A 14607-nucleotide genomic window follows, 5' to 3' on the forward strand; every position below is an offset into this window, starting at 1 on the left:
AAACACTGAGCAGCGAAAACAACACAGCCAAACACTACAATAGCATCCTTACAGCACACTGCATAGTGAGAATACAAAATGTGCACCCAGTCCTTCCAAAATTAAAATGATTCTTTACCTAGGAACTGGCAAGGCAGTCTGATCAGAAATGTCAATATAATGTAAATCCCAAACAAATTGTACAGGAAAAAAAAAATCTCACAGCACCCCAAAGTGTATGTTTCTGCTCTGCTGAGTGGCTATTAAAGAAATAAAGCTAACAAAAACAAAGGTCTCAGTATTGCTTTATGATCAGTATTTTTAAATGTTGCAAAGAGGAACACTTCTGGCACATTTTCTCACAATCAAACTAAGTATTTTTTTCTGAGGATAATGTTCAATCAATCCCACTGCTGTAAGATGAATTTAATACTATATGAATTGTTTTAGGATATTTTTTCTTGTTTAAACAATTAATATATAATATAAACCTTGGGGTATCTGAAAAACGAAGTGTGGCGAGTCTCTGTTGCCAAAATGCATGAGTGCATTCAAGGAATGCAGCCAACAGCCTCTCAAACATTGACAGGCTCTCCTTTATCTCTCCAGTTTTCTCTCTTTGTATCATTAAAAAGAGCAACAGCAGCCAGGGCAATCCGCTTCTCCTTTCAAAATCGCACTATGTTTGAAGTTGAATATAAAAATAATGCAAGCACCTCAAAACATTGCTTCCCACTATGAACAGCATGGGGTTGAGTTTTTCCATTGCAGTGAGATGGAATGAGTGACAGGGTGAGTCGCCAACTGAATTTTTTTCCACGATTGACCAGGTCGGTTACATTCGTTCAATTGCTCACGTTTTCCCACCATTCTATATTCTTTTCTTTTTGCACCAGGGCTACGTCCCTACCCCCCCACACAGTGGGGATGACTGTATTGCAATTACCGTAATTTCTTGAGTATAATGCATCCCGAAGAATAATGCGCACCCCCAAAGTTGACCTATAAATAAATAAATAAATCAGGAAAGCCCTTCAACTAATGTAGAATGCGCGGCACCAATTTGCCGCTACTCATGTACTCAGGACATTAGGAATGATCTGTATTTATATTTTGTTAGGTTTGCATTTGTATTGTTTTTCAAAAAACTGTCCATACAAAAATCATAAACAATAATCACTGTGCATGTGCTGATGTAGTGGTAATATAATCTCTGGACAGGCCAGAGAACACGCTTGTCCTGGTCCCTGTAATTGTCAGAACAGAATCCCTCAACCAACTAAAATAAATGCTCAATGAAGGCACAACATTTTATTAATACTGTTGATAACACATATTACAATCTTAAAAATATAAATTATTTAACACTGTAACTTAAACATTTTTTGCATTAAATATTTGTGCATAGTGCAATTTATCCACTACATTAGACATCCTTGGCCAAGCCTTCAAAAGAAGCATCTGACTCATTTCCAATCCGAAAAAGATCCATATTAGCTACCTTTGGTGCATCGCTGTGGAACTCATAATTGATGACACGGTACAGTTCCGGTGCCTCTTGCATTGCACCATGAACATCCCATCTTGCTCCCAATGAATGACGTCCTCTGTGCCATCCATGGGATTTGTGATGACATTTTTTTTTATCCCAAGATTTTGGGTTGCACAGCGCAGACTCTCGCCCTCCATTCGGCTCCAATCTGTAGCAGCTTTCAGTAACGCGTCAGGTAGCTATCAAAACAACATGAGCTCAAACTATGTAGAAACCAGCGTAATTGGCACATTAAAAATTTCAATTTCAATTCATTTCAATTGTGTGCGCTCTCCCATTTCTTTAATGTGCCCATGACGCATGTACTACGTAGTTCGACCTCACTTTGTTTTGATGCCCACCTGAAGTCATTGACCTATTGTAGTCTCGGACTGCCGCTCTACTTCCATTAAATTAAGTTAAAACAAACTCATGGCCAGTTGTTTCTGATCTTTGGTGCAGTAGCAACAAGCATACTACACTAACGATCGTAAAATGCAAACTCCCCAAGGAGCTCAGAGAGCTCGGGCTGGGGGCGCACATTGCCGTAATAAATAACATAAGACATCGACTATCATATCGAAATGTGTGTGTGTGTATATATATATCTATATATATATATATCTCTATATATATAGATATATATAGAGAGATATATATATAGATATATATATACACGCACTCATTTTTTACCACTATGTACCTGTATACAACTATACAATGTAATTGTATTTTTTATTTTTCATCCATACCTAAATATAATGTGCTTTATTAACTTTTTGAAAATATTTTTGGAAAACTGTCAGCATTATTTTTGAGAAATTACGGTATATTGATTGTGAAACAAGGAAATGAATGCAATATGACAGATGTTCGTGTACTAAATACATTCCAAAGGAATTACATACTCTGTTTTGTCAAACATAGGAGAAAGTATGATTTAAAAAAAAAAAACAGTATTGAAAAACCCTGTACCAACACATACTACGAAACGGGACTAACTATTATGCAAACATGCTGCCTACCTGCGTGAATTACAGTGGGAAACTGAACCACAGAATGTCACAGCAATCCAGATATTACAAACATGCTTCCTAAAGGCTGTGGGCAGCACAGTGATGACAACGTAGCAAGCTAATGGGCCCGCTTTGTAAGTTTCTGGCGATGCATTGACATCATTGTCACATCATGGCTTTCCAGTCTATCACCCTAGCTTTGAACTTCTTCCAGACAAAGCATTAACTGTTTTAGCAGAAAGAAGTCATAGTTAATTTATCTCAATTTGGACATGCATATTGTCTTTTAATTGAGTTTAAATCTGACCTGATAAAGACTGGATCCCTACTCTCATCAAAGTCAGAAGATATACTAAACAGAGGACTCCAGGAAAGTATACAGCCGAGGAAGAATGAGCTCAGATCAGATCAGATTGATTATATGTACATATATTTGTCAGTAGTGAGATAATAACTTCTTTAGACATTCAGTCTACTTTGAATCATGTGAAGCTTTCACTCACAAGCACTGCATTTTGCCTTTTTATTTTTTTGAGGGACATTGTCAAGTATATGTGTTTTAAATTTTGTAGCCGTTGGAAAAAACTCAAGGAGGGGGCAAGTTTGTTTTTGAAAGGTCTCTTGGAAATAAACAAAATTAACCTAAAATGGCCACTTCAAACCACACTAAACTTCACCAAACACAACACCAAACTAAATTTCATTGTGTGAGTGCCTTTATAGGATAAATTAACTTTCACATTCCAAAGGCCCGCCACACACAGTGGTGCAGCTGACTGAATGCGACTTTTCTGTCACGCAGTTTTTGAGCAATTAGTTTTTCATGAGTGGCCAACCATCAACTATTAGCTTTGTTGCAATTGAAATTTGAATCGCAGCTAAAAGATGTCGGAATGTGACAGATGCATCAGGGCCATACCCAATCCTGTGTGTGTGCTTCAGACAGACAGACAGAGACCAGGTCAGTCACATTTAGCCCTGTCACTCGATGTGAGGTGTAACTGAGGGGGATAATCTTACAACAAAAAATCCAGGGAGTGCTGCCAAGAAATTTGGCCACTTGCCCTCCAGGTTTGTATATGAGAAAAACCTAAAAATGCATTTGGCATGAGAGTAAAATCTACAAAGGAAATGTACAACTTCAAGAGAGCCTTTATACTGATTGCTTGTGCGCTAAAAATCATGTTAACGGTGCACCACTAAGCATGGACACAAGAAAATAATTTACAATATAAAATTGCATTAGTGTGACTACTCACGGCGGCACGGTGGATCAGCTGGAAAACATTGGCCTCAGTTCTGAGGTCCCGGGTTCAATCCCAGACCCGCCTGTGTATAGTTTGCATGTTCTCCCCCTGCCTGCTTGGGTTTTCTCCGGGCCCTCCAGTTTTTTTCCACATCCCAGAAACATGCAACATTAATTGGATACTCTAAATTGCCCCGATGTGTGATTGTGAGTGTGGCTATTTGTCTTGATGTGCCCTGTGATTGGCTGGCGACCAGTTCAGGGTGTACCCTGCCTCTTGCCCGTTGACAGCTCGGATAGGCTCCAGCACTCCCGGAACCCTGGTGAGGATAAGCAGCTGAGAAAATGGATGGATGGATGGACAGATGAATACTGACTACCGAGAGATACATTGCACACTTAGTTACATTACAGTCCAATGATTTTCAAACTAGAGACCAAATAAAAAGAAAAAAATCATCCATGAAGAGGCAACATGTTGATGATCAATAATACATCAATTAAAAAACCAATTTCAATCAAATACAATTATTATTCATTAAAGATAGAGCGAGAGAGAGAAAGCATGCGGTCGTCATGAAGGTGTGCCGGGGTAGAAGAAGCCTGGGGAGCACGAGTGTAAATGATTCATGGTTTGATGTCTTTTCTGTGTAATGGGGCTCCTTTGGGGAGCTGCCGGGGTTCCTCGGCAGCAACAGAGTGCCCCCCTCGCTCTCACTTTTCCTCAGCAGCACTGCCCACGACTTTTGTGGTTTGCCTACCATGAAAGGCGGTCGAGCAAAAAACAAGCAGGATATGCGCATAGGAGCAAGCTACTCGATTCCAAATCATCTAAACAAATATCACTGGGCACACAAAGGAAACATGCAAAGAGAGGAACATGAAGAAATGCTTCAAGAGAGAGAATTCCAAAGATACAAGAGATGCTTCTAAGGTGAATTAGCGAGCATCCTCCTCCACCAAACTACAAACCACCCTCAAACCTCCCACCCACAGAGAGACAGAGCGGGGACAAAAATGAAGAATAAGGGTGCAACGTGTTGGGCTAATCATAACATAGGGAGTTTAGTGCCATCTTGCATAATTAAATGCTTTGCACTAACCACCTAATGCATACTAATTTGGAACAATCCACTTGAGGACTTGGCAGACCATGAAGCTCCAGCAAAGGAGGTGCTCATTCCTCTCCCAGTACGTGTGCATCAGTGTAAATGTGTCTGATTGTGTAATATGCGCACACACACACACATTTGCAGATACTAAGGCACTAAAGGGCAGGCTGTGGACTCAGGAAAAGGTCAAGCATTATTACAACAACACTAAATAAACAGGCCGCTCATTGCCCACAGCATCGTCATGGTGAATGCTGCGAGTGGACACCTATACACGGCAGAGCTACCTTCCTGTTTGAATGGCTGAGCTTCACATTCATCACTTGTCTTCATCCACATATCCGTCCAGCTCTAAAGACAGCGGACATGAGGACCGTCATATCCTGCTTCGATTTCTATCCTGTAGCCTTTATTGCCCTCTTCCTCCTTGCGTCGCACACACGGGCACGTGCATGCACGAGGGAGGGAGGCGGGAGTGCGCGTTAAAGCACATTAATATTAATTGCAGCACTAGCCGGGGAGATAACAGAGACAACGCCACAGTGTGGCAGTCCTTGTCTCTCACCCCCCTTTTTGTTGTTCACAGCACCACTCATCTGCTGGATAGCCACAGTGAGGCTGCAGAATGATGATTATTCGGGGATGACCCGCAATGTAGAGAGAATTTTTTTCTTTGTGTGTAGCTACTTTAAGTGGGTGTGTGTATATGTGTGTGTGGGGGGGGGGGTTGGCCACGCTGAGTCATAAAAAGTCAGAAAGATGAATTATTATGTTGCGGCTCCATCAACAGCAGTAGAAATGTGCTTCAAATAACAAGAGGGCTTAAACCAAGCTGCTTTTATCTCCCTTACTACTCCTGGCTCGGCTACCTTTTATGTTCTCTGCACTGAGAGCACTATTCATTCAGCGATGAGCTCTGCTAAATATGGATATAACCTGCTGTTGAGGGAAAAGAAAAGGACTGGGAGAATTTATTGGTACTGCAATATTTTTACTGGTACAATATCTTTCCCCCTATATCAGAAAGATAGTGCCATCACCTGATGACCTCGTAGGTGTGGTTGTACACATAATGACGAGTATTTACTACGGTGATGTGAATCTCTGCATGCTCAGAATGCTCGTTTCTTCCTAAATCATGTCATAAAACCCATCAAATCGTTTGACTCATCAAAATTGCACAGGAAAAGTTTGCAGTTAAAAATTTCACAGTCTTCATTTTATGTCACTTCTGGAGCACAATGTTTACACAGTGGTGCCTTCAGATATGAGTGACCGGACTTCCAATTTTTGCAAGATAAACTTCTTTCTGCCTTGACTTGCAAGCAAAAATCTTATATATGAGCACTGCTTGGTGGAAGTTAACTTACTCTCTTCAAAACAAGCAGCAGTTCAGCAGATGGGGAAACAACTTTTCAAAAAGGTAAAAGCTATTAAACACCATTCATAGTTGAGGCTTATTGCCCAACTAAACATGAAAACTGAATTATACCATGTATTTAATTTAAAAGTACACACCTTTGCCTTTTGCTACCTTAATGCTAAAATTCAATGGAAAATGCCATAGACAGGCCAATGAATAACATCGACACTCGCAGTTATTTCACCGCGGGTGTTGATGTCGGTGAAATAACACTTCAAGCGTAGGATATTTGAATATAAACAGTGGGCCAACATGTAGAAAGACAATACTCAGAGGCATATAAACAACTGAAATAAGTATTAAACATTTTTCTCACTACATATATTTTCAAAGGTGCTATTGACTTGAAAATTTCATCAGTCGTTGGGAACAATCCCAATAATCCATACATAGAAAGTAAGCTCAGAAATTGTGTGTAACAATGTGAAATGGCACCAGGAAAAATTATGGAATAAGCCAACTGGTATTTATTTAATACTTTCAACGAAAGCCCTTGTTTGCAATGACAGGTTCAAGATGTCTCCCAAATGGAGAAACTAGTCTGGTGCATTGTTCTAGTGTGATTTTGGCCCATTGCTCCACAAAGTCTTCAAATCTTACAGGTTTCATGGGCTTCTTTTATGGACTTTGAGTTTCAGTTCTTTCTGCAGATTTTCAGTTGGATTCAGGTCCGGTGATTGGCTGAACCATTCTACCAGCTGTATTTTTTTTCTTCAATTAAGCGTTTCCTTGGCAGTATGTGTTTGATCATTATCCTGCCAAAATTTCCACCCACATTTAATTTAACATCATGGCAGCAGATTTTTGTCAAGTATGTCTCAGTACATTTGCCCATTCATCTTTCTTCAGTAAAGTGAAGTTTATCAGTACCATTTGCTGAAAGGCAGCACCAGACTAGTTCCCATCTTCGGACTTCACTGTTGGTATGGTGTTTTTTGGGTGATCTTCAGCGCATTTCTCTAAAACGCATTTGCATTATGCAGGGATGAGAATGACCAATTTGGAAAAACACTGAAAATGTCTGTCAATGGGGGGTGGAGGGATGGGGGCGTGGGGGGAGAGATTGAGTTTCCTCCTGGATATTTTTTGCTCCTATCGGAACACAGAGTGCACAGCAATTTGCCAGGAATGTCCACTTTTTGTAAGTGTTCGGTTAGACATGTTGATACCGTTTTCTGTCCTATCTGCACGGTTACACTTTTTTCAAGCCATGCCCGTCTGAAACAGTTTTTGACTCCAGCATCCTTGTCAATTGCCCTTGCTCGATCTTCATCCTTTTTTTTCTAACACTTTCGCCATCGTAAAACTTTGAACACACCGTCGCTCAGTTCGCGCTAAGTCCCACGCGCCATTACTTGGCTAACTAACAAGTTACACTGCGATTTCTGAGAACCAAGAACACATGTACATGGCAATGGTGAAACTTGATTAACCACTAACACGATTGGATCGTTATACTGTATAACTCTGTTGTCCAATCGAGTAATCTGCCGCAAACAAGTTTTAATGTTTATGTCGCAAAATGCAAACATTTACACTACCAAGCAAGTTAGAACCGCATATGATAGTCGTGCTTGTGCTAGCACTAAGCTGAACTTGCAGCTCGGAGCCCACCACCGAGAGGCAGGCGCACGATACCCCCCCACGAAATTTTCTCAACTGATTTGCGCTTATCTCGAGAATGGTCATTCTGGTCTGAAAAAGTCGTAAATCTTCCGATCGGCGGAAAATTCTCATCCCTGATTATGGCATCCAAAAAGTTCAATTTTGCTCTTATCGGACCATATTATATTATCCCAGGATTTAACTGGGTTATCATAATATTGTTCAGCAAACCTTAAGCGAACTTTGACATGCATTCCCCCCCGCCCCGACAATGGTGTATAATAGTACCTGCTAATTCCAGGTCTTTTTGAAACTCTCCACAGGCATTCATTGGCTCTTGGACAACTTTTGTGATTATTCTTAGCACTCCTCTGTCAGAAATCTTGCAAGGAGCACCTAATGGAGCAATACATAAGGTGGTATGATTGGCTTTACACGGTCAGGATTTCTGGGGCCGAAACAATAACCAATCACTGATCTGATTACAAGATGGGGCAATTACTCTATTTAAATAACCTGTTCATTTAGTGTATATCAGTCAAAGTGATTTGACGGGCGCAATCGCGACCGCGCACCATTGCACTCACAAATCTGCAAAATCGAAAACGAAAAATCACATGTAAAATTTGTTAAGAGTAGAAATACATAGATATTGAAAGACGTCGTTTATTTTGTGTAGTCTTGACCAATGCAATTGCGCACTTGTCGCATATTCTCAGTGAACATGAAAACCGATCCAGCGCAGTGAACCACAGCCTATTTTTTTTTTAACACAGAAGTAAACAGTCTGCTGCTCAGCCTACTTCTACTTCCTTGTTTACCTGACACCGCCATCCTCTGGCTCTTCAAGGGGTACACTCATAATTACAAACACTGTCCACACACCAGTGCTTTAGTTAGCAACACAGTCTGGGCAACATAGAGCAAAGAGAGTTAGACATGTTGCTTATGTTTACACTCGATAATAATGGTTAAAGTAAGAAAAAAAAATAGAAGTGCTATTGGTTTAATGAATGTCGGGGTTTGTGAATAATAGAAGAAACTGGTGAAACTGGACAAGGCTCTCTCTTTTTGAATAAAAAAGGTCTGGTCTGAAGCCCAAGAACAAAGTACAGGTTGAGATGGTGTACAATGTGAAAATTCCACCTTGGCACAGCCTGATCGAGGATGAAAGCACAGACAATACACTCCACAAAAAGCTAATTCTGTGTTTTAAATGTAGGCGGCAACATAACATTAACCTTAAAACTGTTTGGGAGCATAATTCGTCTTTCAACATGCATTGCTAAAGATATTCTGCAAGCAAGAATTTAGTTTAACACCAAGAAATACAGACAGGGATATCATTGATATGGATCATCTACTGCTAGCTTTCATCAATGGATTGACAATAGATACCGCCGTAAATTACGCTAGATAACAATGCATCATGATGAAATAAAATGATTTGATTATATGAATATTTAGTTTTGAAATTGAATGTCTATTGACCTCTTTAAAAATGTCTGTCTCAGTCTCTGCATTGTCAATAAATTATGATTATGGTATTAGGGAACAACTACATACTCGGGTATAACAACTTATTTTAAGGTCTTGAGATTCCATCCCTAATCACACCCACAACTTTATATCTGCGGGCATGACTGGTGGACCACACCCGTAACTTTATATCTGTGGGCATGAGTGACCACACTCGTAAATTTTTCAAATGTGAGTGACTGATGTATATACTTGTGTACTTAATTGCTCAAAAATATATATTTATAATAATGTATCTTTGTTCTTCTATTTATGCTAGTCAAGCAGAGTGGCAAACAACAAATTAATGGTCTTCTGTTAGATGGCAGTAAATATAGTCATTAATATATATAATTTTTGTGATATTTTTGTTTGTTGGTGTACTGTGAGATTTTTCATTTGTAAAGTACAGTATGTGTCTTGGCTCCAAAAAGGTTTGAAGTCCCTGCTCTGGTCATATCATGTGTTCAACAGAGCAGGAGCTTGTTTGCATACAACCACGAGCGCTAGCACTAGCTTGCTAAGCTACACGATGTTTTGTTTTTGGTTTTCAAGCCGTATCATCTTAAAAGTACGTGAACGTACCTCAAGCAAGCCTTAAACAAACATTCCCTCCTATCCTGAGCACCGGTGATAGAATCGCTGTAAAGTCAACTTTCTATTTATGCATTATGGCCCTAGCTATGCTCATTGGAACATTCAGAAGTATTAGCCAAGCGTCTGTAACCAATGTTACAGTTGCGTTTTGGAAAAAATTTGTTTGCAATGGTCTTGAGACAGCTCTTTGCTCTTAACCATCATGAGATGTGTCTTGACTCACACGTTGGCAATGAGACCTTTTTTATAGGACATAATTTAGGAGTGAACCAGTTGATATTCTTTAGCACCGAGAAGAGGCTGGATTGTTCTTTGATTTTTGATAGACTTTAGATGTCTTGGCTTTCTGTCCCTTTCTGCACTTCCCTTTCATCGTGTGTTCAATACGGATTCCCTGTGTCCATGTGATTCACATTATTACACACAACTTAATTTCTGATCTTATTTTATATACTTTCTTTGTATGTTTGGAATAGTTGGGTTATTTCCAACATTTGCTGAAAATTTTATGTCAATAGCACCTTTGAAAATGTATTTACTCGAGAAAAACAGTGACGTTAAACGTTTATTTCAACCGCTGTATAGTCTTTACGCTCTGTGAAAAATGAATATTACTGGAGTTTACTGAGTCGTGAAAATCTCAGTTTGTCTTCATGCCTTGTAAATATGGCAAACACTGTAAAGAGTTACGTTTAGCAAGGAGATATGTCATAGGGAAAAAGGCAAATGGGTGAATTTGTACCGCAAAGAGGTAAGAGATTAATGAAGTGATAACTTGTTTTTTTTGTTTTGGTGGCTTTTCATGATGTAGAATTTTCCACTTTAAATCACTGCACTGCACACACACAGTCACAGCCCCTTCTCATCAGAGGTAAACAAAGAAAACGTGAGAAAGTGATTTATACTTCTACGCTGGCAAGCATAAAATTTCACCGACGACCTGACAACAAGCGATGGATGATGTGTTTGGAGCCTGAAATTATCTCTGTCGCAGCCACAATTTCAATTGTGAACATGAAATCAATTAATGATTTTAATAATGACTGTGTGTGGTGTTGTCTCGCATCATTCTTATAGAAGTGCAAAAATCAAACACTGGACAAATGAAGGAGGGTAGCAACAGCTTCATTACTTTGCTTTAATGAACCAAATACTAATAATGGTGATTAATTAATATAGCGTTTTGAGCAGATGCTTCATTATAAAAGGATTCATTGCAGTGAACTGTCTGATTTACATGGGTCAAATCGGTAAAGCCGCCGTTTAAACAACCCATTGTGTTTTAAATGTAAAATAAATTCATAAAGGCAGTGCTTTCATAAAATAGGCATGCATCAATGCAGGTCAGGCATGTCTCTGGCAACGTGGTGCTTCATGTACTGACATCCCCACATTGGTGTGTGTGTGTGTCTTGGCTGCACAGCTTTGCAAGGCATTTTAGATTTCCCCCAAAGACTCATCAATGCCCTATTACCAAGTCAAATCAGGTGGTGCTGCAGAGCTTTTCAGAGAACAAGGACTCCAAGCAAACACACACAAACATACACAAACCAGAGGATTCATTCATGATGCCTGGAAGGTTTTTCTCAAGATTCTGCAGAGGATCACTAACAGCATGAGGAGGGAAGGAGAAATCACTGGTGGGCAAATACCTGAGAGAGGTTTATGGCTGGGAAGGGCAGATGGAGACATGTACTAACACATCTCTCGGACACTATTCCTAAGCAGCCAACCGGACTGCCATTCCCTGGGGGCGCTAGTCACACATTATAGTTTCTCATTTCACATGCCACAAACAATTAAACCACGCCTTTCAATCTACATTACCCATGAGCTCCCTTACTGCTAATTAGGTTACAAATACAATGCGGTCGGAATCTAAGAACAAACCTTCATGACCTCTACCATTCCACGTTTATCTGCAATAAACTCCCAAAGAAAGGCTTTAATTTTTATCTCCCTGCAACAGAAAGTACAAGATGGACAAAGGCAACGCATCGGTAATATAAGCAGCAGCACTCTAAAGGTAGAGTGAACCCATCGCAGAAAACAAGTACAGAGGACGTCCTTTTTATTTTCTCTGCCTCTTGTAATCCTTTTTGCAGCCAAGACAATGAAACTCTAGGGACAAGTCTCAAGCAGTCTTGTTTTATGTTCAAATTTTCACAAGCTTGCATTTTTTTAATGGAAACACGAGAGTGTGAAATACAGAGGGGTAACAGGGCGGGATGAAGACGCACAGCTGCTTATTTTTTTTTGGAGGTTGAGGGGGCTTTGCCTGTTGGTGGAGAATCTTGTCCCTGTAAGCATTGAGCACATTTGGGGTTGAAATTTAAAATGGTATCACATGACTTATACTTGGCTTTTAATGCATTGACCACCACCGCCTTTTTGCTAATAATGAGTCAACGCTGGTTTTGTCCTAACCATGATATTTGCTTTGTGCCATCAAACTGCTGGCGCTCTCCTAAACCTCAATCACACGCATGAAACATGCAAAGATGGAAAATTGTACAGGTTCATATAATGACATTGAATGGCATTTATTCATTCATCCATCCATCATTAATTCAAAAAGATTGTGCAACAGTGGCTGCCAACCATTTTTAAAATCAAGTGCCTATCGAGAAGAACCTTTACTGGGTTGGGTCCAGCTGGAATAGTTTTAAATGAGGCAAGCACTTAATCAAGTTCAGTTATGGGCAAATAATGAGCTTTTGAAAAGGAGTGCAGTGTTCACACTAAATCCTAGCCAAGTTTCTAGACAGGCTAGGAAAGTAAGCACATCAGTATGTGATTGCATTTGATGGACTCGCAAATCGCTTGATTGCGTTCATGTTGACGTGCATATTTCTACACTAGAATCAGGAAACCGTAAGTCATCATGTTTTATGTGCAATGTTCATTTAATGTGACAAGGTTTAATTGTCCCTTAAGCACAACTTTCTGTTCTGTCTATAATTTTTCTATGTATATTTTTGCAAAGAATTTAAATGTAAAAATAACTTTTTAAAACAAAATTAAAAACAAAAACGGAACAGATTAGGCTATTTACATGTAAAATGCATTTCTATTTGCAAAAACTTCACATTACGAAACGACTTTTGGAACGGATTAGTTTTGTAAATAGATGTACCATGGGATTGTGAAAATAGATGGACTTGTTTGAATTAATTAAAAAAAATTGTCGCAAAGTATGTGAAATCAGGCTTCAAAATGGTTAAAAAGTGAGACATTATTTAAGCTTCCAGATGGTGTGGGAGCATTGAATGCTCTGAAAATTCACCCCCTGGTCCACTCACCAGGGATGACCCATCAAACAATGCTTAATCCAACTGTGCTAAATGTTGGCTTATACGTAAATTGATTAGTCACACCTGGAAAGTGAGGAACCAGGATGACATGATCGAAAAGCAACTGTTATTGCATTACCATCTTGGACCCTACATTAGCTTTGTGAAAGAGCTAACCCAATACTCCACACTTCAAAATAGCATAAATGACAGGCTTATCTCATACAGTAGTTTCTTTTTTAGATTGCATTATGATATACATATATTGCAATATCACAGCATTACCACTTAGCTATAATGAGTTGCTTCTTGTACATATGTAATCTAAATACTTCCAGGGGTAGGACTACTGGGAAGAACGAGACCTGATTGTCAACCAGCATTTAATATTTTCTTAATTTGACAGGATGACCAAATAAGACAGAGCCTTTTGATGCCCTACACCTCAAGATAAGTGACTGTGAATCCTACATTTTCTGCTTTTGCCTCAAAATCTGTCTGGCTGGGGGAGAAAGATGAAGAGCTTCATCTTTTGCTGTCTTCGATTTGTCCGTTTGTCCCCAGGGGATTTTGGACTGCCTGCTACAACAAAGAGGGGGGAAAGGCAACAGGAAAATAATACTGCGGCCATCCACGGAACAAAAAAAAATGAAAAAAAAAAATAGAAGCTTACAGGTAAATAATGTGTGGGAGCTGAGGCGAGCTCTGGTTTCAAACAATCAATCATGACCCACTCCTCCACAACAACATGCCTTCAATACAAGAGGTACGTACATCAGATCATATTTTAGTTACTTTGTTCCACTATATATTCATCGAGTTTTGCTTACAGCAAGGCACCACTACAAAACCAACATGATGTGCTTCAAAGCCTTGCAATGTGGCGGCGCTGACAGAAGCCCAAACAAAGGCGAGCAAAGCGAGATTTAACCTGACTTTCAACTCAGCGGATGATCACAGAACGCCACTCGAGCTTTGGGGCGCGGCTGATGGTGACAGAAGTAATTTGCTACGCCGCTGATTTTAAAAAGGCCCGCTTGAAGTTGACATAGGGGAACAACTTTATTGTCATCTTAAAAAGGATCTATGGAATCAATCACAAGAGATCAATACTGTCTCTCCCACTTTCTCTCGCAGCAATTTACACAAGTTACAATAACCTCCGATTTTTTGTGCAAGACTCCCAGACACCTGGCAACAAAATACCGTCTCTCACTGCATCAGTGCACTGGTAATAAACGTGACTTCAAACATAATACAAGAGGGGGAGGAGGGCTAGAAAATACC

The 14607-nt window shown here is 39.8% G+C and overlaps 1 protein-coding gene across 4 annotated transcripts in view; it reads right to left on the reverse strand.

Moving 5' to 3' along the window:
* rerea (arginine-glutamic acid dipeptide (RE) repeats a) overlaps positions 1-14607 on the reverse strand; it is a 171724-nt gene that overhangs the window by 144896 nt on the left and 12221 nt on the right. The window contains exon 1 of one of the 4 annotated variants that reach the window (XM_061801759.1): positions 2536-2554. The exons of the other annotated variants lie outside the window; for them this stretch is intronic. The gene's annotated coding sequence lies outside the window, so the exon portion shown is untranslated. Of the gene's footprint in view, positions 1-2535; positions 2555-14607 lie in introns of those variants that run through there. 4 annotated transcript variants of the gene reach the window in all.

This window comes from Syngnathoides biaculeatus, chromosome 2, assembly GCF_019802595.1.
Source record: "Syngnathoides biaculeatus isolate LvHL_M chromosome 2, ASM1980259v1, whole genome shotgun sequence".
Classification (NCBI taxonomy): domain Eukaryota; kingdom Metazoa; phylum Chordata; class Actinopteri; order Syngnathiformes; family Syngnathidae; genus Syngnathoides; species Syngnathoides biaculeatus.